Below are 23761 nucleotides of genomic sequence, written 5' to 3' on the forward strand. Positions count from 1 at the left end.
AAGCATCCAATCTAGAGCTGACTGTATTCTCTGGTTTAGCACATAAGGGAGTGTGAGAAAGTCGTAGGTTCCATTGTTAGATCTGTTTAACAAGTATTTATTGGGCATCCATTAAATGCCAGGCACTGTGGTGGGCACTGGGACTGTCTAGGTAAATAGAGATTTCTGCTGTTAAGGAGTGTCGAGTGGGGAAGACATGCTAAATCAGTAATTTGCCTTCAATTTACTTAATTACGTAAGTGAACTGGTTAGGGGAGCACAGAAGAGAAGCACTTATGCCCATTGTAGGGGCTAGTGGGATGAGGCAAGTTTTGACATTTAAACAAATTGTTGGCTAGAAGTCAGGAAAAGCAGAAATTAAACTACATACCAATATGGGGATGGAGTACCCAGAAAGCAGAGACACCATGAAACAGTGTGGCACAGTGGTGAACCGCAAGTTTCTGGGTAATGCTAGCATCTAAAGCATAAGGTAGGGAGAGGGGGGAGTAAGGCTGGAGAAGTAGCAAAGTTAAAAGGTTAAAAGTGTGTAAAATCAACTGATGAGACCAAATGCTAATAAACCACAACAATGGTAGCTGCATAAAGAGTTAGCAGTTTTCCTTAGACTTCTTTCCACTAAAATCCAAATAAAAGGAGCGTTGTTTTCCTATCAAGATTCTTGGAACCAGGGAAATGATAAATGCTTAAAAGTAATATTTTGGTCTTGACCAAAAGGTAAAGGATACCATTCGTACCATGCCACAGTGAAGAGCCTACTTCCTACCTCTCATCCCCAGCAAGCCAAATATAGGGATCGACTCCGAAGTCTTCACTGATAATGTAGACTGAAAACATGTCTAATCCATGGCTTGAAATGACCTACCAGCATTTCCTTCTGCAATCTAAAAGTTTCTTTTTTCCTGGATTTAGGAACTCAGTCTAGGGCAAATTGCACTCTTCAGGTGACACTCTGGAAAGCTGACGATTGTGGAATTTTAGCAAGGAATTTAGGAATCTCCAGAATTGACTTTTTTTTTCCTCTTTGCTGCTACTGCAGATGCAGGACAACTCAAGAGCTTTCTGTCTCCAGGTGGGTGGCGATTTGACTCCTCATCAAGCCAATGGCCACCCCCTTGCAATCTTTATGCAATGCACAGTATCCTCTGCCTGCAACGGGGGCTTGCTCCCTTGATGGAGAAAATACAGAATAACTGGACGCCAGGAAACAGGCACAGCTTTCTGGGTCAGAAGTTGGCTGGGGAAGGGCCCTGACTGCCAAGTAACTTGCAATGATGTCAGAGCCCAGCACAACCAGAAAACACCAACTAGCCAGCCAACAAAAGACCTAATAACAACAGGAAAAAAATCACAGAGCTGTGTTGCCAAAGCTGTTCTTTCCGCCCCCTACTCTTTTCTTCTAATTGGAAGAACAGCAGGAAAGACTCTATATTTTAAAAGACTCCTCATCCTTCTCTCCCCTTCTTTCCTTGGGTTACACAGTGTTAACTAGGGAGGAAATAGTTCTCCGGATGAGTCCTGCAGCAGTTGCTTGGGGTGTCTTTTTTGAGTTCCTTTTCAAGGCTGTCCTTGGAAGTTTCACAAACAACGAGGACCAGGGTATTTTTCCTAAATGTAAACATGTAACTGTGTTTGGGAGAAAGCAGGAACCACTGAGGAAAGGAAGTCCTTTCTGCGCCCCTCTCTTCTCTCTTTCACGGTAATTAACCATACTCAAATGAAAATTAAAAGTTTGGCGGAAAAAGCTCTCTTCTTTCTTTTTCTTTAAACAGGGGCATCATGGTTCATTCTAGCCATTTAGAGCCCTCAGTGATCCATAATTCAACTGGAAATTAATAAAACACAGCCCGTTCTTGGAAATGAAGTTTGAATTAAAATCCTCTTGTTTTGGAATATGTGACTTTTTTTTCCTTTCATTTGTGACAGTCAATTTTAAATGATGTCACTTCAAGGACATTTTCATTTCTCCCACAACATATTACACGAAACACTTGCCTGTAAAACCGGCTCATTAGCCTGCAAAATTATACTGTACAGAATGGCTTTCATTCAAAGTAGAAATGGGATTTTTAGTAGGCAATTTCTGTATTTTATAAAGATAAAGCAATGTTTGATTGCTTTCTTCCCAGCTGTTTTGCTTAGTGGTTATAAAGAGAAATGGGGGGAGGGGGGGGTAATGTGGGGGCGGGTTTGTAAAGATATGCTTAAAAAATAAATCTTACACTGGAAAACTAAGGCAGAACTTCACGGAACAACTGCGCCCGCAGCTCTCCTGGGCTGCAGTGATTTGTCCTCTGGGTGTCTGGAGGAAAGCTCTGAAAGAAGTGAGCGAGAGGGAAAGAGGGAGGGAATCGAAAAGGTTGCTTCGCAGGCTGCAGCACCCACCGCGAGCTGGATGACTGAGGCACTGGGAGTTGCTAGAAGGAGCAGCTACTCAGAGGTGGGGAGAGGGAGGGTGCGCAGCAGAGCGCCGGAGAGGAGGGACGCGGAGGCCACCGAGGGGTCAGCAGGGCCGCGGCGCCAGGGTGGGGGCCTCCAGGCGGCGCTGGCCACGGTTCACCCGCGAGGGCGAGCGCGCCCGGCCGGCCGCGCCTCCTGCCGTCCGTGCCCGGGGGTGGGACCCGCGCCGGGAGCTGCCGAGTGCGTGGAGGGAGCCAGGCTCCGGCTCGCCTGATGGATTGACTTGGAGATGGATCGAATTACACCATTTGCCGTGCATCGGTTTGTTTTGCTCCTGCTCTGTCCCGCTTCTGCTGCTGCTGCTGCTGCTGCTGCTGCTGCAAGGGGTGGTGGCGAGTTTCAGGATTCTATCAAGGAAGCCAAGACCTAAGGAGACAGAGGGATATCTATTTTTACAATATTTTTCTTTATTTTCTTTCTTCCTTGCGCGTGGCAAGCTTTTTTTTTTTTCTTTTTCTTTTTTCTTACCAGCCTCCCCCCAATGAGGTAAGACCGTTTTCAACAATTTGCTAATGCTCTTGTGGCGCCCGGTGGGGGTCGGAACCTGAGATCCCGTATCGCTGTGTGTGTGTGTGTGTGTGTGTGTGTGTGTGTGTGTGTGTGTGTGTGTGTGTTGCCACTGGACAGTTGATTTATTTTCCAAGCTGCTCTCTCTGCCTGCCGTGCAAGGGACGCGCAAAGGGCTAGAGAGGTTTGGCGGACGCGTCAAAACTGGCAAAGCTGGCGGCTTAGGGGGAGGGGCAAGTGGACTTGGAGGCCCTCCTCCACTGTGCACCCCCTTGGAAAAAAAGCGGAGGGGGCATCAAGTAAAAGTTTCTTGCCAGGCAGAGCCAGCTCGGCGTCCCCCGCACATAGCCGGGGTTAGCAGGGGTTGCTTCTGTGCCAGGCACAGCGTCTCCAGGAGCCAACCGGGGAGAGCTGAGCCAAGGCCGAAGGAGCCGCCTGCGGGCTTAGCTGTCCCCTCCCGCCCGTTGGCCCCAGAGCGGACGCTGGGACGCCCGGGGTCTGGCAGCTCTGCGCCCGGCTAGGAGCGGGCGGGCGAGCATTCGCCTGCGTCCTGGAGAAGGGGCGCAGCGCCGCAGTTGAGGCCGGAGCAGCCCCTCGCGGGCGTAGGATACCTGTCAGTGAGCCCCCGGATTGCACGGCCCCCGGGTAGTGAGTGCCTGCCGGCGAGGGGCGGGAGCTCGGGTGACTTGGCCATCCCCATCCCCGGCCCCCCGGGCCCGGGCACCGGCTCAGGCCCGGAGGGCGGCCACTTCCCACCGTCCCTCTCCCCTTACTGGCAGAGCGCGCTGCGGGCGGACTCCCGGGCCCGGAGCAGCCCACCGGCCACCCCACCGCCCACCCGGCGCCCGGTGTCTCCTCCCGGCCGCTCTACCCAGCAACTTTCCGTGCTTTGTTCCCCGACTGGAAATGCTTTACGGAAGCGTCTTGGACAGGGTCTCCGCCAGGCGGCAAGAGCTCGGTGCTGAGATGTGTTACGTTCTCATCTCCCCATCAATTATGGATGGAAACAAATAAGGAAGAGTCAATTTTGCATGAGCCCCTTCTCCGGCAACGAGAGGCGTCCTGCAGCCGGGAGGGAGCCGCCGCTCGCGCCGGCAGCCGCTGGCAGGGGCATGGTGAGGAGGAAGGTAGGGAAACTTTTATTTCCCGTCTTGACAGCGGCGGTGTTTGTCCCTGGTCTGCAGAAACTGATACAGTAGCCGCCTTCCTTGGGTAATTTAGGAGGGCTTGAAGCTTCTTCTGTCATGTGTAATTCTTGGATTGAAACGAAAGGTCATAAAGGACTTGGAAGTGTGCACGAGAATTGGGTTTGAAAAATTTGTGCTTCATCCACTCTTGGGACCATTGCTGTCAGGTGATTGTTTAAATCCTGAACTTGTTAAAAGGCGAAATGTCAGGGAGCTGGCAGGGGTAGGGGTGTGGAGGGGGATTGAAGTCCCGGTATGAATCGCAGCGTTTGAGGAACTTAGGGCAGTACTCCCTGTTCTGGGGTGACCATTCGGTAACTGATGTTCCAGCATCCCCAGCCCTCAGCGCTGTCAGCTGGATGATCTCACAGGGAAGGCGCAGCACATCGTTAGTATAGATATATAGACTTCGTCAACAGTCATTGGACCTTATGTCTGCCACTACAGCGGGGGCTTTCCTTTAAAAATAACTGTAGTGTTTCCTGTTACTTGGGGTGAAAGGGCAATGAGTAGGACGATTTTTCCCCAAAACTTCTGGCCGGTAAGAATTTTAAGTCTGTAGTAAAAATTATGGGTGCTTTTTAAGGTTGCCCTTCCCCCTACTTGATATTTGGGGCCATTAAGTGGATTCTTTTGTTTATTCGAAAGCTGAAGTCCCTGGGAAAGGTCTAACATTTTTCTAAACTGGTTTGATCTCTGTCCCTTAGAATAGGAAAAATATTTGTTTGAAGAAAATTTTCAAGGTTTCTTCCTTGTAGTATAAAGAAATCTCATCTCAGACCGCTCAAGGGAAGGATTTTACTCTCCTTTGGTGGCTTAAAAACAATAGGTTTTGATACTGGTTTACTCTTGCTGTTAAAAAATAAATCCCCTTACTCTCTTAGGTGTCTAACTCAGGAAATTAAGTTGTGTGTAGTCATGTTTAATGTAGTGAGTGACAGGCATATTCTTTCAAGCTGGCAGATATTACACAAACATTTACTCTGGCTTAGATAAATAGAAAATGCCAGATAAGCTCTGAGATTTGGGTCTATATTACCATGAACCTAAACATCTAGAGATAAATAAACCATAGCTCAGCCATAGCTGAGTTTTGTTTTTTATAGTTACTGTCTGTGCTTTGTTTGGTTTAGGTCTCTTAGAATGTACTTCCAGAAAGACAGTTAAATAGATAACCCTAAGGCTTCCAAAATGTGTTGTTGAGCAGACTCTTTTCTTTCATTGGCACATTTTGTTAGATTAACAACTAGCAACTATTTCTTACTGCATCCTACAGAATATTCCTACCTGGCCTTATTCCTAGTAGGGATGCTGTATCGATAACCTTTCTTTTTTTTTTTTTTTTTTTTGGAACATTTCTGTGACTCAGGAGAGTATGCCAGAAATGTTGTGACTTCTTCATCACCAACAGCTGGTTAACTTGAGTTTGATTTAGATTTGTGGGCATTTTGCCATCTTCCTCTTCTTTCTCTCTTTTTTTCTTTTGGTGCCCTCTAATAGCACCATCTGGTCATGTCTCCCCTGGTTTGATGGGTTGATGGATTTGAAAGATGGCTGTGATGTAAATCCGTTAGTCCTTAGAGTGGGGGCAACTTAGAAATCCAGAAGATTTCAGTTCCTTGCTGCATGCACAGAAAGGCTCTGTCCAGTAACTGTGATTGGGGTAAGCAGGCCCCTACATCAATGTCGTGGTTTCTATCGCTTGAAAGGCCACAAGCAAGTAAACAGGAATCAGAGCCTTGATTCACAAAGATGGCCATAATTGCTAAAGACTTATTGAAACTGGAGAAGTTCTTCACTTCTTGCTGCTCCATCATAATAAACCTTGGTAATTAGCTTAGTCATTGTTCTTGCATGTGAGTTTCACTAAGATACAAAGAGTGAAAAATGCATCTGAAATAGGGTCATTTCTCACCCTTTTGATGCATTTTATGCAGAGTTAAGAGCCTGGCTGGATGCCTAACCATTAGTAGTGTAACCATAGGAGGTGAACTCTTTCCTTGGCATATTGCGTGATAAAATATTGTCTTTTATTTTAATTAATAGACTTTAAGCCTGCATATTCTAGATGCCTTTCTAGAGGAAGCAAGAAGCAGTTGGGGTATGCCAACTAGGCAGTATTTACTGAATATTTATCATTTGCAAGGAGCTGTGCTAGCCAGTGTTCCAACACCAGGTGAGCCAGATATGTTTCTCTGTATTTTCAATAGAGCAAAAATAAAAGGAAATAAAGGATGGGAAAACAGACCTTTTGACAAGAAATGTAGATATGCTTCTTTCTTTAGAAGTGTATTATTTTATTCTAGAGATTTTAAAGCAAGATTATCCATACCAGATATTTGCAGTGGTGCAGCCTACCTGCCTTTAACACTAGTGAATGATTCAATGTACTGTTAAGCGTAATTCACGCATTGAATCTGTCCTTAGAGTGAGAGATCTCACTTTCTGTGGCTCATGTGAATGGAGACTTAGTGTTAATATCTACCAAAGCTAGTGTCTTGGGTTGCCGCTGATTTTGTGAACAGCTGCCAACTTCCAATTGGGAAAAAAAAAAAAGTGTTCTGATTTATTCCCATGACACACGGAGAGAATAAAAATCACGTAACTATTTTAAACATACCATAACACTTTCTAGTTGAGGTGGCTGTTGTCAGGTGGAGTTTTCCTCCTCACACCCTGACAACACTGGCAGTGCCACTGATAATTGAAGCTGCTTGCATTTCTCCCAACAGGAAAACTACTAGACGTTCTTACTTTGAAAAACAACCATTTATGTAACCAAGGGCGATCAAATCAGTGGTCCACACAGATACCACATGAGGTGTACTTATTTCTCAAACTTTCCTTTTCTATTAAGCTTTTGTTAACTCACCCAGATTAGCATTTTAACAACCCTGAAGTGAACTTCTGCCATTCTCTCTGCTTGGACACAGTATGTAGATCATCCATCATCCTGTCCTTGGCTACAACAGGCTGCTGGCTCTATCACCATTTGGAGCTACATGGAATCCATCCGGCTGTGAACAGCACAGCTGGCTACAGCAATTTTTTCTTCCACACCACTGGCAGTATTGTCTGCCTGTGGTAACTAAAGTTAACACCCAGAACGGGAAGTTTCCATTGTTTGGCAACCTGTCCCAGGCCCCTCATCCAGTTCTGGGGTCACACCTACTGAAAGTCCTTGCCACGTTGCAATGGTGTGTTCCATTTAAAAGGAGGCTTGCCCCAACCTTATACCACGACGGGAAAGATTCTTGAGGCCTGTAAGATCAAACCACCAGAATCACAGAATTAGAGGGAGCCATTCAGCCACCACTCATCTTACACCTTCAGAACTTAAGTCTACTTGGGAAGAAAGGAATGAAGTAGCCTTCAGCCTGTGATCCCAAATGACTGAAGATAGAAAAAGACCTTTTTTGGTGAACTGAGCAAGTTATTGCTACATCCCTTTTCGCAAAGAACACGCGATGCACCTAAATATGGGGCCCGTGTCTATTAGTGCCGAAACTTTCTGTCGCTTTTGTTTTGTTTTGTTTTCTTCTTTTTACTCAATAAGATATCTGTTATAGTAGCCATTGCTTGTTAAAGCAAGAATAACATCAATTAGCTGGCTACATCTGTAGGTTATGTTGCCAGGCTTTTTTGTTTGGATGTTTAAACTTTCATAATTAGGAATCCAGTTTTTGGAAATTGATGTGTCAAGGGGAGACTGCCTCATGTTTGGGTGTGAGTTAGCATGTAGTCTTTCTTCTCTCCATAACATTTACTAGTGAAATCAGCCACAAAACATCTGAAGGATGATGGTGATGATGATGGAGGCGGAGGAAGAAGAGGAAAAAACAGCAGCAACCACAATACTTAACACTTAATGTTAGCTTACTAAATTCTAGGCACCATCCTAAGATCTTTATATTGGTTATATCATATAACCCTCAGACAGCTCTGTAAGGTGAATTCTGTTATTATCACTGCTTTATTGGTAAACAAAGTGAGGTGCTGAGAAGCTGTCATTTTCCTGAGGTTACATAATGGAAAGGTGGTAGGGGCAGGATTTGAACTTAGGCTTCCCGACATCTCAGCACACTTTTTCACCACTGGACCAGATTGCTTCCAAGAACACAGACCACCCTGCAGTTTTCTGACTTCCTAATATTTCTGACATTTGCTTTTCAATGAAAACGTCATGTTTTGGGGGAAAATTGCGTACTGAGTGAAATTATATGTACAGGGTGGATATGCTCTTAAATTACCATCTTTTTTCTAATCTAAATCACATTGTTATACTTTACTTTCATTTTTTATTTCCATTGGCCGTATAATTATTACACGCCCTTCTTTTCAAGAATCCTAGAACGGTATCTTCTCCCACCATTTTTCTCCATGTTAGGCTTTCCTGTCCAAGATTACAGTGGCATAGGACAAATGGCAATATTCATCACTCTCCACCAAAAAGTGCTTCTGCGTCCGGGTGTGATTGACATTCATTTCCCTGATCTTGGCAGGTGAAGATCCATTACGTATCTTTGTCCCATTTCCCGGGGGGAGTTTATGGGCCCCATCAGCAAAGACAGTGAGAGCTACAGCTGTTCAAGCATTAGTGGCACCAGTATGGAAAGTGTATTACTGAAGTTAAAGTCTCTATTAGATTGTACTGTACATTTTTCTTAGTTATGATGGAGGGAAAATCTTTCAATCAGATACATTGTTGAGAAATTCTCTCTCATGCATCAGCATTTTTTTTTGTTCTTTTTTTATTCAGGATCTCTATGAGAAGAAACAAAAAGGGAAATACGCATGACCACTACACATAATACTGAAATGTAAGGTTCTCAACATATATTTACAGGAAGGAATATGGGTTTTTAAAGCCCAATATGTTGGTACATATATAATAAGGCCTCAGGAAGATCTGCAATTACTTAGCCTATTATTGGAGTCTGTACTTAAAAATAACGTCAGGAGTTTCTACTCAGCTGAGGAACTGGCACATAAGAACCAGAGCAGACGAAGCTCTTTGAGAAAATAACACTTCTACTCCCCAGGAGCAGGCTGTCAGCAAAGCAGGGACTGAGATTCCCCTCTCCATTGGCCTACGCCTCACTTGTTAGTATAAGGGTCTTTGCAAGCTTTTTTTGGTCTACAGAGTTGTCTTTATTTATCAGTAAGTCTTCGGGCCTCCTCTGGGTAATTGGTGGATCAAATAAAGATATTTTTAAAAGCTACAGAGGGAGAAGAGGAGGCAGAAGAAGGAATAAAGAATGTTGCAGTTGTTCTTGCCATTGCTGGCACTAACATTTGTTCATTCAGCTAACTTTTACCCTGGGTCTACTCTGTACAAGTGGGTACAGGGCAGGAGAGGTCCCAAAGAGGAGCATCACACAATTCCAGAGGTCAGGGATCTTACTGAGTGCTGTAGGAAAAACAAGGTGTACAAATAGCTGAAACGCTGTGTGTTTTAAGTGCCAGAAAAGATATACACAGACTTAGGGAAATTGAGAAGAGTGAGAGGTTATTTCTGGCTAGGGTGGTCAGGGAAGGCTCTGTGGAGTCACTGATATTTGAGCTGGTTCTTGAACTAGGTAGGATTTGGACAGGTGGACAGTGAGGGGTGGTGGGGGAGGTGTTGAGAGGGAGGGAATTCCAGGCATAGAGAACAGCTTAGGCAAAAGCCCAGGGGTGGGGTGGGGGTGAGGGTCTAGATCAGTTGTCCATATTTATGCCCTTACCTACAACAGACTTGTAATTCAGGTGTGAAGAGGCAGTTTGCCATGCAATCCACAAATATTTATTGAGCGTCTCTGGTCTACTATACTTAGCCATTCAGCAGATGGCCTACAGCTTAAGCCATCAAAATGAATAGGATCAATCTTGTGGCAATTCACTAGATTGCTCCGTGATCAGGACTAAAACCCGCACATCAGCTGCCAACTGGTTCAGTGATACACATGAACGTTGCAAGGAGTAAGATGATTTGCCTCAAATTACCCAGCACCAAGTTCCTCTCATAGAGTTCTTTAGCAGAACCAAACTGGAAGTCTGTGGCTTCACTGGCTTCATCTTTTTTCTTAAACTTGAAAAGGCTTTAGACATAGATTCTAAAATAAAGAATACGTCGCATATGTATATGAGGATTTTTGGAGGGGAGAGAAGGGAATGTGAAGATAGGAAGTGGAAGAGAGGATAGACACATATTGAAACCATGCTCATATGAGTTGGGTTCTAGGTGCTGCTTAGACTGCAGGTTTTTTGAGGCTATATTGCATGCTCATCACTGTAAGTTAGCAGAGGGAGTGACACATAGTAGATATGCAGCAAGTGTTTTAATAAATGCGCTAATTGAGTTTAACTGTTATTACATTGCAGATATAGCTTATCATGGCTGGTAAACTGAAAGGAATGAGGTTGGAGCTGTGACAACCTTTTCCTAACAGAGAAAAGGGGAATGACTTGGAACGTTTTTAATACTTCCTTTTGGAAAATCTCATTTTAAGGTTCCCAGGGGGAATCAGCACCCCTTTTAGGGCCTGAGTCTTCCAGATAAACTCATCTGCCACTAACGGTCCTCAATCCCCCACTTTCCCACCTCCCTCACCTTCCCCCTTGGTCCTGCCATACTCAACCCCCTCACCCAAGATAACATGTTTAGACATTAGAGTTTCCAAGCCATCATTAACCCTTTGATTAACATAAAGTATAATCAATCCATGGTTAAGTTTAATAGTGGAGGTAATAAGCTTCATGACAGGAAAGACCAGAAGTTCTGTGTAGTATAAGTATGCTTATTAAAACACATAATAAAGGAAAAATAAAATGAAAACAGTTACATTAGGGAATGATCAAGTCAATTGCTTTGCCAAGAATTGCTCCAGGGGTTCAATTTTCCATGGTATATTTAAGTCTGTTACAAGTTAATAGTTATGTGACAGATAGTCTTAGAGACGAATCTTAAGTCTGAAGAATCACTGCCAATTAAAGATCAATCAGAAATTATAAAATAGGTCAATAGGGAAAAAGGATTAAGCATATACAAATTCAATGTTGGGAACTCTTCAGGAATATTCGAGTGACATAAAGCAGAGAACCTGTTTAGTTTAGTAATCGGTCTGGCTCCCACCCAGTTGCTTGTCGAAGCGAAGGGCAAGCTGCCTCCCCCTGCGCAGAGCACACTTGCCTACAGACGGGATCTAAAATAAACTGGCCTGGTTCAACTAGACTAATAATAACAGCTAGCACTTACTGTGTGCTTACCATGTGCCATGGCACAGTGCCTAGCACTTCAAATATGTTATCTAATTTAATCCTCACTCTACCTCTGGGAGTATAGGACTAATAGCTAACTAAGAGCCAACATATATTGAGTGCTTACTATGTGCCTGATACACTTTTAAGAACATGTATTAAATCATTTGATCAGCATTCTTTGACATGAGTAACATTATTAAGAATATTCTCATTTTGTACAGGAGGAAACTGAGTCATGGGTGATGAAGTCATTTTCCTAGGGTCAAACAGCTAGTGACTAGTGGAACCAGGGTACTTGGACCCATGATAGGCAGTGTGAGTAAGAACATGAACTCTTGGAGTCAACTTCGTGGGGGCTGTGAGTCTTGGAGTGTGACTGATAAGCTGTGTAATCTTTAACAAATTACTTCACCTCTCTGAGACTCATTTTCACCTCATAAAAGGTGGATGATGATGGTAATACCCACCTCCTAGGGGTGTTGTGAGACACAGATGAATTAATATTTGAACAGCACTTATAATAGTGCTTGGCATGTAGTGAGTGCTATAAATATATCAGTGTCTGTTAAATAAAAATAAATGCAGGCTGGCTCCAGAGCCTATGCTTTTAGCCCTGGTACTGTGCTGTCTTTTCACATGCGATTTTATCCTATTTCTTTAACTGATATATGTACCTTGAGGCCAGTTCCACAACAGCTACCCTGCACTCCCACTCAGTATACTTGCCACACATTCAGCCAAACTGGAAAGGGGAATTTAGAAGGAGAGGTTCAGTGGGCTGGAGAGTTACCCTAGACCTTGGCACCCTTTTGAAGATTCCCAACCCCGATGTCAGCTGTTTCAGAATTGTGGTGTCAAAAATCTGGCTTCCACTGTCGGTACTGTTGAAGGACTAAACATGGATAATTAGCACATGTTCTGTGCTGGTGGCCCTGGGGCTATTAAAAATCTGAATAATGTCATAAAAATTTAAGCACACTCCAGGCCATCTCTGTCATCACGCACATCTTTGATCTCCACCAGTGGTCTTCAAACTTTAAATTTCATCACAATCATATAGGGTTAAAATGCAGATTCCCAGAGCTCCAACATCAGTGGGTCTGTTTCGCTGCGTCTGGAATGAAGCCCAGTAGTCTATGTTTTTAAGGAACACTTCAGGTAACTTGTGCCCATTGTCCCTTCACCACATTTTGAGAAATGGTGCTCTAGTGTAGCCAGAGCTCCTCAAACATCAGTGTGCCTACAGATTGCCTGGCATCTTGCTAAAATGCAGATTTCTATCCAAGCAAGGTGCTAGACCTCAGGGCTACTGTTGGCAGGCCACTCAGTAGTAGATCTAAGACCTCTTGCCTACGGCACGAAGAGAATGATTATGAGCCGAAGACATCCCAGTTAGCTCATGAAAGACTAAAGAAAGTAATAAAATCTGCTCAGAGCTAAAGTGGCTTCTCCCACCAACCCCCACAGTTTGCAAAGGATCTTTATAGTGAGCAGAAATTATGAAAAAAAAAAAGGGTACTCACTTATTTCTGTTGACTGGCCTGTATCATTTCATAAATGAAGTCCTGGGCCAGTATTCATAGCAACAGTTTTTGATTTAATGATAAACTGAGATAAGGGTAATCAAACTTCATGCTTCAGGGCATAAGGTGATTGCCTGCTGCGGTCAGGATGGAATTTTTTCCCTTGTGCTTTGCACAATTGACTAGATGCATTAGAGAGAGTGCTCAAGCCATGCTTGGAAGAGCTGGAGGCCCAGCAGAAAGCTCCACTGGCTGAGATCATATGGGAAATGGTTTGGGTTGCAATGAACAACCCCCATCATCACTTGGCTTTATCATTTTTGTTTCATATTAAGATTCTGTGTACCGTATGTGTGTATTTCTATAAGCCACACAATGAAGCTGGGAGCATACTGCATTTGGAAGCAGATGCCCTGTACTCCAGCCCTGGCCAACAGAATGAGCTTCTGAGTTACCTAAGGAAAGCACTCCCCACTTGGAGACTCAGTTTCCTCACCTGTGGATCCCTTACTCACCCTGCACAATTAGAATGAGCATTAAATAAGACAGTATGGACAAAAGTGCTTCATAAAAACCAGATAGGTGCTGCTCTAGTGAAAAGTATTATTATGATACAATGAAATATACTTTGGAGAATCACTTTATTATAATCAGCCATATATAAATTCATACTCTGTGACATCATAAACATAATGACAGCAAACATTTATTGAGTTCTTAATCTGTGCCAAGCACTGAAGTTTTGTTTACATTCTCTCATCTAATGCTCATATCAGCCTTTGGGGGCACTTAGTTTTACCTCTCATTTTATAGATGAGGACACAGATGCTCAAGGAGCATCACTTAGTTTCCGATTGCTGTTGTAACGAATTTCCACAAACGCATTGGCCTAAAGCCACACAGATGTACTATTTTAGTTCTGGAGGTCAGAAGTCTGAAACGGGTTTCCCTGAGCTAAAATCCAGATAGCAGCTCCAGGAGAGAATGTGTCCTTGCCTTTTCCAGCTTCTCAAGCTGTCTTCATTTCTTCTCACACGTGACCCTTTTCCTCCCATCTTCAAAGCCAGCAATCCTATGACTGAGACTTCTTCCATAGTCACTTCTCCCTCTCCGACTCTTCTGCCTCTCCCTTCCATCTTCAAAGGACCCTTGTGTTAGCTTGGGACCACTCAGATAATCCAGAATAATCTCCCTATCTTAATATCCATTACTTAATTATAATGCAGAGTCCCTCTCGCCATGTAAGGCAGCGTATTTACCCATTCCAGGGATTACGGCATGGACATCTTTGAGGGGTGTGGGCATTGTTCTTCCTCCCACAGTGAAGTACCTTGCTAGGAGTGTGCGGCCAGAGTCAAAATTCACACCCAAGGCTGTCACTTCAAAGTCCAGCATCTCAATTACTCACTATAAACCCTTCTATTTAATCAGTGAAGGAAACAATAAAATCATAGAATGTGAGTGGTGAGAAAAGCCCTGTTGCTTTTAGAATAATCCATTGGGGACTTTTAAATATAATCATCATAGTAGTAACAACACAAACATTGACCTCCTGATCTTCAAGTCCTGCTTTGTACATGGAGTCGTTCATTTATTTCTTCTCAGGGTATATATTATTTATCCAATTAACCAGATTTACAGGGATCCCTGAATCCATTTGTCTTTCACTGGATAACTGAAGGAACAAGGAGCATTTTGGGGGCCAAGGGACCACTTTGGAGGTCTATAGGAATGTGTGTTAATGGAACTACTAGTTCAGCAAAGGGTAGTTGAAGAAGGATGGCAGGGGCAGTTGGGCCATCATTTTCTGGCTCTGGCACTGCCCCTTGGCAGATTGGATGGGGTTTGTCAGGTAAGATCACCCCACTCCATCTGCTGATAGCCAAGTCCATTTCCAGCCTGTGAGGATTGATACCCACAGAGGCCAATCAGAAAATCCAGAGCCTATATTCTGCTAGGTTTCCAAAGAACTGTAGAAAGCTATCAGAGATCCCTCCCTCACTCTCTTACCCATCTCTCCCGCTCTTCTCTTCACCACACACTTAGCTAATCTCTGGTTTAATGTAACTTTAAAGTTCAAAATGTGTGCTCATTACTGAAAAGGCTGTCAGAGCAATTTGAAAAAGGAGCTGAGAGTCTGGAAGAACACAGCCTAGCTGAACTGTTAGACAACCAGATTATCTGTGGACAAGGACTGCCCTTGCTAGCCTTAGTTTTCTCCTTAGAACAAAGAGAGGTGGTGATGGGCGGGAGAGAGTCTATATGACCTCCAGAGTTCTTTCTAGTAGTGAGATCCCTTAATGCTATGTTTATCTTCCCATTTTATTTTAGTTTAGTTTAGTTTTGAAGGAAAATTTATATTATTTTAATTATTTTATGTAGAGAAAACTCAACAGTGTACATTTAACCCAATTTAGTGGCAAGTTCTTTAGCCTTTGCCTTTTCGAGCTTGGCGATACGAGCCACAGACTTAGGACCCAGGACGTTGCCGCCCCAGTGACGGCGGATCTCATCATATCTGTCGTTGTAATTGGTCCTGATAGCTTCCACCAGCTTAGCCAAAGCGCCTTTGTCTTCCGAGTTCACCTGTGTGAAGGCGACAGTGGTGCAGGTCTTCCTGTGGACTAGACGTCCCAGTCTTGCCTTCCCCTTGATAATGCAGTAAGGGACCCCCATTTTACGACACAGGGCAGGCAAGAAGACAACCAGCTCGATGGGATCCACATCGTGTGCAATCAGCACCAGCTGAGCTTTCTTATTCTCCACCAAGGTGGTGACGGTGTTAACTCCTGCTCGAAGGACAGGTGGTCTCTTCGTGGGGACATCCCCTTTGCCAGCAGCTTTCTACTCGGCTCGGGCCAACAGTCTCTGCTTCTTCTCTTACTTTGTCTCTGGTCTGTACTTGTGGGCCAGCTTAAGCAGCTGAGTCGCTGTTTGGCGGTCCAGGGCCTGGGTGAACTGGTTAATCGCAGGAGGCACTTTCAGCCGCTTATAGAGGATAGCTCTCTGCCACGGCAACCTGATATAGTGGGGCCATTTCACAAAGTGGGTGAGGTCTCTTTTGGGCTGGATGTCCTGTCCAATGCCAAAATTCTTAGGCCTTTTCTCAAACGGGATTCACCACTTTCTTAGCCTCCTGCTTCTTCACGACTGCAGGGGCCGGAGCCACCTTCTTTCCCTTGGCCTTCTTTCCTTTCGGCATCTTGGGCGGCGGGAGGAGAGAGCAATCTTCCGATTTTAATTACCTAAGCAGTACAATCAAATACCATGCTGATTTTAGAAAATATGAATCTACTTCATGAACGTGCATGTAGCTACCTGTGAAAAGAGACAGACACACAGATAGTCCAACTTCTCAAATTTATTATTGCCATTTACATTTTACAACACTTTTCCCTTTTCTTTTGGGATCACTTAAACTTCATTGCTGCTAATATAGTTTTGAGACTCAATTTTCAGAAATACATAGATAATATTTTCAGTTAGCAGTAATTGCACCTCATTCAGCTCTCAGGGGTCGATGCCTTACCTTTGCACAATTTCCCAGTAATTTTCAGTTATATCCCCAAAGAGCCACTGCCCCCCCGCCCCCAGTTGAACACATAGAACTGAGAGGGCAAATGAATTTCAAAGTAGAGAGCCAAACTTGACTTACTGGTAGTGGCTGTTGCAGCTTGTGCTTCAGAAATTTGTAGGCCTGCATCCAAGGACAAAGAGAAAGAGAATGCCTTCATAGATTGGCAAAGTGTTCTATGAAAAAGGGAGAGTGTATGGTAGCCCTCATTGAGTATGGTCTTTGTACAGGTTGATAAGTGTCTAATGCAGATGTCATCTGAAGTGATGTCCCAGCTAGCTGCAAGAACAGAGCTTGAATTATCTGATCCATGGGAAGGCAGATAAGTAACTTCCAACGCATAAAAAAACTTGGTAATTATTACTTTACCCAGTTCTTGCCATTTGATTTATTTTGTTGCCTTTTTCCACAATTATTCCTGCTGTCTTTAACACTCCATCAGAGATTCAAAATATATGATAAATGATTATGCTACCATAGATATCGCCTTCACTACACATATATGTATATGTATGTACATATGTCCACGCTATACATAGGTGTATGTAAATATAGACATATATAAAAATATAACACACCACACATAGACATGTGCCCCTATAGAGATTTTAAATGATAGCCTTCAACGTCAGACAGACGTAGGTTGGAAACCCATCCTGTTTCCTTAACAGATTTGAGAAATTGGGTATATCACTAGGCCTCTGAGTCTAGTTTCCTTTTCTGTAAAATGGAGAAAATATTCTTAAAGAGATGTGAAATCTGTTAAATATAATGCATGGAAATTGACCGTCACAGTTCCTAGAACACAATAAGGTGCTCAGTAATGTTGGGTTTTCCATTGTTAGTATGCTTTGGACTACAGGTAAGAGGAAACCTAATTTAAAATTGCTTAAACAATTAGGATCTTATTAAGTCACATAGTAAAAAGTCCTGAAATGTGGTTGCTCCAAGGTTGGTTAATTCTTTGGCTAAACAAAGTCATCAAAGACTCAGGTGTTTTCCATGTTTCTTCTCTGCCATTCTCAACCTGTTAACCTTCTGCTTTGCTAGCTCCTTCCATGTTCCTAGTAGGACTGGTACATTCGAGGTGAGAATCCAACAGATCAAGAGACAAACTCTCCCAGGAAACCTTTCCTAGTAACAGATTTTCCCGGGCTCTCATTGGATAACATCATGTCACCTGCTCATGTATGAAGCCTAAAGCAGTCTTGGGCAGGGGAATGGGACCAAATTGACCCAAATGGGAGAGATTGGCTTACCAGTGGATACACAAACAAAATCACCATTTTGTTATAGAGAATTATACATTGTTATTTATACCATTGTTATTTATACATATTACCTACACATAGTGTACATTAAACACATTTGTGAATGTGCTCAAACTATTCAAAGTTTGGTGTTTGGCCAGCAATATTTTTCTGCATGATTTGAAAATTTTGCATACTTGGAACAGAATTTGCATTTGATTAGGCAATTAAAAAAAATAAAAGATATGACACTGCAAGAAAATGCTACAAAAATGTAGGCAGGATTCATAAAACGACTTCTCTTTCACTATACTTCCATATTTTTTTCCTGTAGCCTCTTTTAAATGAGAAATAAGATACCCCTGCCAGATTAACACTTTGAAACATCATAGTAAACACGAGCCGTAATTATGAAGGCACTTTTATCTCTTGAGAGGTGGAGACACAGATGCTAACTCGATTCTCTTCAACTCTGTAAGACATTTCATGATTATAAATTCACATTTTCTCATGGTTCCTACTTCAAAAAGCTCATTAACCCTTAAAGCTCTAAAGCTAAAGTTTCGTAGTGTTTCTGTTACATGTGATAAATTCTGTATCTACTGAGGACAGGTACCCACTCATTTTTTTTTAATCTTTCTTATCACTTAATGAAATACACTGCAGACTACCTAAGTGGAACTCTTGGCCTGGCTCCGAGTCCTCCTTCACCCTGTCCTGTTTAACCTCTTTTCCTGGTACAATAATACAATAAATCAGTCCTAAGACATCATAAAATACAGGTAAGGAGGCTCCTTCTTTACCTCTCTTTGTACAGCTGATGTTTCTTTGCAAGAAGCTGTAAAAATTAACCACCTAGATTTTCAATATTTGAAATTTCTACTGTCAGTGTTTTCTAGTTGCATTTTTGTTCACCAAGGTAAAACTTCACTCAGGCTTTATTGAATACGAGTCTTGTTCCTTAAGGGAAAGCAATAACCCTTGCTTCGCTACTCTCTCTATATTCAGCCTGCAATTTTCCTTCCCAACTGTGCATCCTTGTGAGTCCAGAGAGTCCAGGGTTCAAATTCTGAGTCTCCACTTAACCCCTCAGAGCTGGTTTTCCTCACTGGAAAGTTAGAATAATATTTCTACCAAATAAGGATGTTACTAGGTCTTCAGGAGGACATGCATGCAAGGCACTTAGCATGGTATCTGACATAAACTCACTAAGTTATAGTAGTTTTGGTTTTTATATTTACTATTTTCAAATCAAGGATGTTTGGCAATATATGAAATATTCATATAGGAAAGGCTTATGGATTTTATACATGGATTGGTTCCTCCCCCAAAAAAAGTATTTGGATGGCTACTTCTAAAAGCATAAAGAGACAGAGAAAATATAAGAACAAGTCTGCATGTGGCGTTTCTTGAGCCCATCAGAGCACAGAAGCAGCACCACATGTACACACGGCCACTCACTGTTGAACCTGATTCTGGAGACTTGTTTGTGATGGGGTGGGAAGGTTTATCATGTTGTGAAGTATTTTCAGATGATGAATTTTGGAACGTAAATGATGGACAAAGTACTCATAGTAACTTTCTGGATTAGCTCAACCTGACCCTCAGTCGTAGTAGTAATTTTTAAGATGCCTCTAGGTATAGAAGCATCTTACTCACTCAGTTATTCATTCATTCATTTATTCATGCAACAGATAATTTTAGAGCATCTTCAGTGTTCACAGAGCTTTTCTTCCCCTTTGCCTTCAAAGCATCAAAGTCCAGTAAATCATGGAACAACTGCAGGTAGCATCAGTTTCCTGGGTATGTGACCTGGAGCTGCACTTGGTCCCATGCTTGGAATGTTCTGCTGTTGCCATCTTCAAATCCTTAATTTTTTTCGAACAAGGAGAGCCACGCTGTTATTTACACAGGGCCCTGCAAATCACGTAGCTGATCCTGACTTTTCCTTTTCACCAATGAAATTTACTCTGTATTGATATGAGTAAGCAGACATGAGTTGAAAAGAGCCACAGACTTTGGGTCTTGAGTTTCCACTGTGTCACATACTCAGGAAGCTACCTAATTTCTGGTCCTTGGTTTTCTCAGCTGTAAACTAAGGCAGACTACACATGGTCTCCAAGAACATGGCTGGTAATCTTGATACCTCAGGGAATAAGACATAGGTAAAATAATGCCAAGCCTAGGTTTGAGTTTTAAGTGTGGTGACTCTACTTTCAAAACTAGAAATTATGGGGATTATGGGAATTATGGGACCAAAATAAAAATTGAAATTAGCACTCTTCTTGAGAAAGTTGAGCTGTGTAGTTGAAATCTTTGACTTCTAGCCAAGGCCTACATGCAGTTTGGTGGTTTTTAAAATATACAATCAAATTGATTGAGCACTGGTATTATTCTGCTCATTTCATTTGGATCTGTCCTTTTGTTTCTGTAGATTTTATGCTAATTTCCCAGAAGAGACTTAACTCACTCCTGTACTTTTGCCACACTTAAAAAAAAATCTATAGCCAAGACCTTAAAACTCTAATATACAAATATTGACATCCCTGAGGATTTTCTGATTTTCAGCCCAAGAAGTTTTGTGTGTTGGGAGATTATAATAAAAATATGTTGCCAGCCCTCTGGCATGGGCACTAACCAATCAAAACAGACCCCACAATGTGGTACCAAGTAATTGGCAGCCCTACAGTCTTACATGACAACAATAACTTTTAGAGAAGGCACTACGGTATAGTCATCATGGCCCAAATATCTGTTCTCCAGTGACCCAGACTCTCCAAGATGCAAGAAAGAGGTACCACTAAACACAGTGAGTCTGTATTTATTCAGTGTGGGAACCAAGATCTCTCCTAGTTCAGTCAGCTTGCACCTCTGCAAGCATTGCTACAAAGTCTGTATTAAAAGTTATAGCTGTTTAATGGCAGACACAGACTTCAGATACACTTGTTTTTCATCCACTTAAGGTCACTGACAAATGGAAATGATAAAAGACATTTCAGAGAAAACAAACAACTCCAAATTAACTGAGATTCCACAATCATCATTTTTAGATACATCTTCAGTTCTGCTTGAAGCCGTCATTTACTTGAGCAAATTTAAGATCACAAGAGAATGTGATGCTCAGAGTGTCTCTAATCACCCGCCTAAACATTTGAATCATGAAGTTGGTCTCTCCACTTCACAAGCCTGCCGTCGGCCTGAAGAGATGGGGAGCTTTTCTGTAATGGTGAAAGCCCACAAACAACTCCAGTGTAAGTCACAGTATCAAGCCAATTAAGATCAAACCTATGATGCTTAGTTCTACACATTTCATCACTTAACTATTAAACAATTTTTACTTTGACACTAATCAAGAGGTGTTAATGCAGATTCTTTTAAACAACTCAAGTGATTTAGGGTGTGTGTAAGAGACAGAAGGAGAGAAAGGGAATGATTGTCTTTTCTACTTTCCAGAGCTATCTTTGGGCCTCTTAAAATGAGTTATCCAGTTTGTGGGGTTTGTTTATTTATTGACTTAGCTTAATTTAATTGTATTCAATTTATTTTTATTTTATTTTGTTGGAGAACATTCTGACTTGAGTCTGTTGGTCTGTTTTATTGTGTAGCAGTAGGCTGTTTAGCTTAGAAGCCTACTAAGAAATGAGGGAGTTTACATTTTAGCTCCCAAGCCCCTAATGGTTGGCTAACTGTGTTTACATTTGTATTAGCATTGAGTGGGCTGATTTGAAAAGAGCCACAGAGATAAGAGAAGTCTGACTCCTTGTCACCCTGACAGAGGCAGAATTGCAGAATCACCCTTATCTGCTATGATTATCTTACGACTGAGAAAAATGCTCAATGTGACCAAATTTTGAAATAGATTCAGCGTTCCAAGCAGCTATGTATCTTCAAAGTAAAATATAAACAAGTCATCTGTAGAAATTTGTTTATGAAAACACAGATTTACTGTTTTGCTACATATCCAGATAGGAATTTACTTAAGGCTTAGTTTGTCGCTTATTTGGATCGTGGTGATGTAGGGTGATTACTCCAGCAAAAAGCAAGAAGGCTGGTACAGAAAATGTCCTTACTTCCTGCTGTCATACACACAGGACTTTAAGCGGGATTTTGGAATTTAAATAAGCCAGAACTTCCTTCTCCATTTCCCTGTGCATGTTTTAGAGTTGAGGAAGATCTTAAATGCCAGTATTTGAACAACTGAGGTACAAATGTTTTTGGCTTTAAATATTCAAGTACACAATTGCAATCAGTTTTTCGTCTGCTTTTACTGGTGTAGATTTGACCACTGAGAAGTTTAAGCCAGGTTTTCTTTCTCCTGTGTGATTGTAATTCTTAACTTTTAATACAAAAGACAATCCCTGTAATACCAGCACCAAGAGAACAGCGGTGATTTTGAATTGGCATGGATCTTTGTGAAAATCAGATTAAAGTTCACTCTCAAAATAGGAATTGCTGTTGCTAATTTTATTTTAGCACTTTATATTTCAGAAGCTTAGGAAGGAAAAAGTAGGAGGTAGAAAGGAAAAAGTAGGAGGTAAGAAGGAAAAAGGGAGCAAAAATTATAATATGCTAATTTAGCTGAAATCTCTTAATTACCTTCGTGATTTCTTAGGGTACACCCACAGTACAAATAAAACAAAACATAAGCAAGGACTTGTTCTCTAGGAAGTTATCCTCTAGAATAAATTACATATTTCAAAAATCATATCCCATAGGACCCCAGTACTAGTTCTTGGTTTTATTGAACAGACAGACAATAACTGTCTTCACCAAGAAAATGAGCTGTTTATTTGGATGGAAGGTAACTTAATGTTTTTTAGTGAAGCATCTTCCCATCCTCCCTTTTTTAAATGTTAAAACAATTATAAAGTATTAATTTTAAAGGGGAAAAATCTAAAATAACTTAAATTTTTAAAAATCTATTTCCTTCTAGTATTTCTCTATATGCATCTCCGGTTTTATAAAGTTGTGATCAGTGAACATACAACCTTATATTCTGATTTTTTTTCCTTCCTAGTATTGCATCATAAGCTGAGGATTACTGGTTTTCATTATTATTATCTGAATGATTGCATCATATTTCATGAGGCTAGTGTAATATACTTTTAACTGCTTCTCTGTGTTTACAATTTTAAGCTGTTTCCAGTTTGTTCACCATTATAAAATAAGTTTCATTTTTTTCCTTCCTACTTTAGACTATTTGCTAAGGGTAAATCAACAGAAGTAAAATTACTAAGTCAAAGGTTAGTTTTCTAAGTGTGTGTTATGTATATAGGAGCATGTGTGTTACACATTGCCAAATTATTTTCTAAAATGGTTGTACTAATTTACCCTGCCATGTGCAATATATTGATCTCATCCCAACTTTACTAGTATTATCTTTAAAAAAACAGAAGCTAATTTCACCAGTGTAAAGTTGTGTCTCCTTTGTAACAATTTGCATTTCTAGTATTGCTATCAAGAAGCCTGATAAACTTAAAAAAAAAAAAAAAAGGGTTACATATGCAGAACGTGCAGGTTTGTTCCAATAGGTATACATGTGCCATGGTGGTTTGCTTCACCTCTTGGCCCATCCTCTAAGTTCCCTCCCCTCAACCCCTACCCCAAATAGGCCCTGGTGTGTGTTGTTCCCCTCTCTGTGTCCACGTGTTCTCAATGTTCAACTCCCACTAATGAGCGAGAACATGCGGTGTTTGGTTTTCTGTTCCTGTGTTAGTTTGCTGAGGATGATGGTTTCCAGCTTCATCCATGTCCCTGCAAAGGACATGATCTCATTCCTTTGTATGGCTGCATAGTATTCCATGGTGTATATGTACCACATTTTCTTTATCCAGTGTACCATTGATGGGCATTTGGGTTCGTTCCATGTCTTTGCTATTGCAAATAGTACTAAGAAGCCTGACTTTTTAAAGAGACTGGGACAAGACATTTTAGGGACAAGTTTCTACTGTTTGACACATAGAAAAGCAATCTGAAGACTATTACTAGGGAATTGTCATAACATCTGTATTCTGACCA

The 23761-nt window shown here is 42.0% G+C and overlaps 1 protein-coding gene and 1 pseudogene across 19 annotated transcripts in view; one reads left to right on the forward strand and one right to left on the reverse strand.

Moving 5' to 3' along the window:
• Window positions 1-23761, forward strand: part of SEMA6D (semaphorin 6D) — a 589551-nt gene that overhangs the window by 530135 nt on the left and 35655 nt on the right. For 5 of the 19 annotated variants that reach the window (XM_009429062.5, XM_063794081.1, XM_063794080.1 and 2 more), the window contains exon 1: window positions 2958-4094. The exons of 4 other annotated variants lie outside the window; for them this stretch is intronic. The gene's annotated coding sequence lies outside the window, so the exon portion shown is untranslated. 10 more of the 19 variants (XM_001164924.7, XM_001164699.7, XM_001164888.7 and 7 more) reach the window with 6 other exon arrangements.
• LOC744349 (large ribosomal subunit protein eL8-like) lies at window positions 15308-16140 on the reverse strand (annotated as a pseudogene).

This window comes from Pan troglodytes, chromosome 16, assembly GCF_028858775.2.
Source record: "Pan troglodytes isolate AG18354 chromosome 16, NHGRI_mPanTro3-v2.0_pri, whole genome shotgun sequence".
Lineage (NCBI taxonomy): Eukaryota > Metazoa > Chordata > Mammalia > Primates > Hominidae > Pan > Pan troglodytes.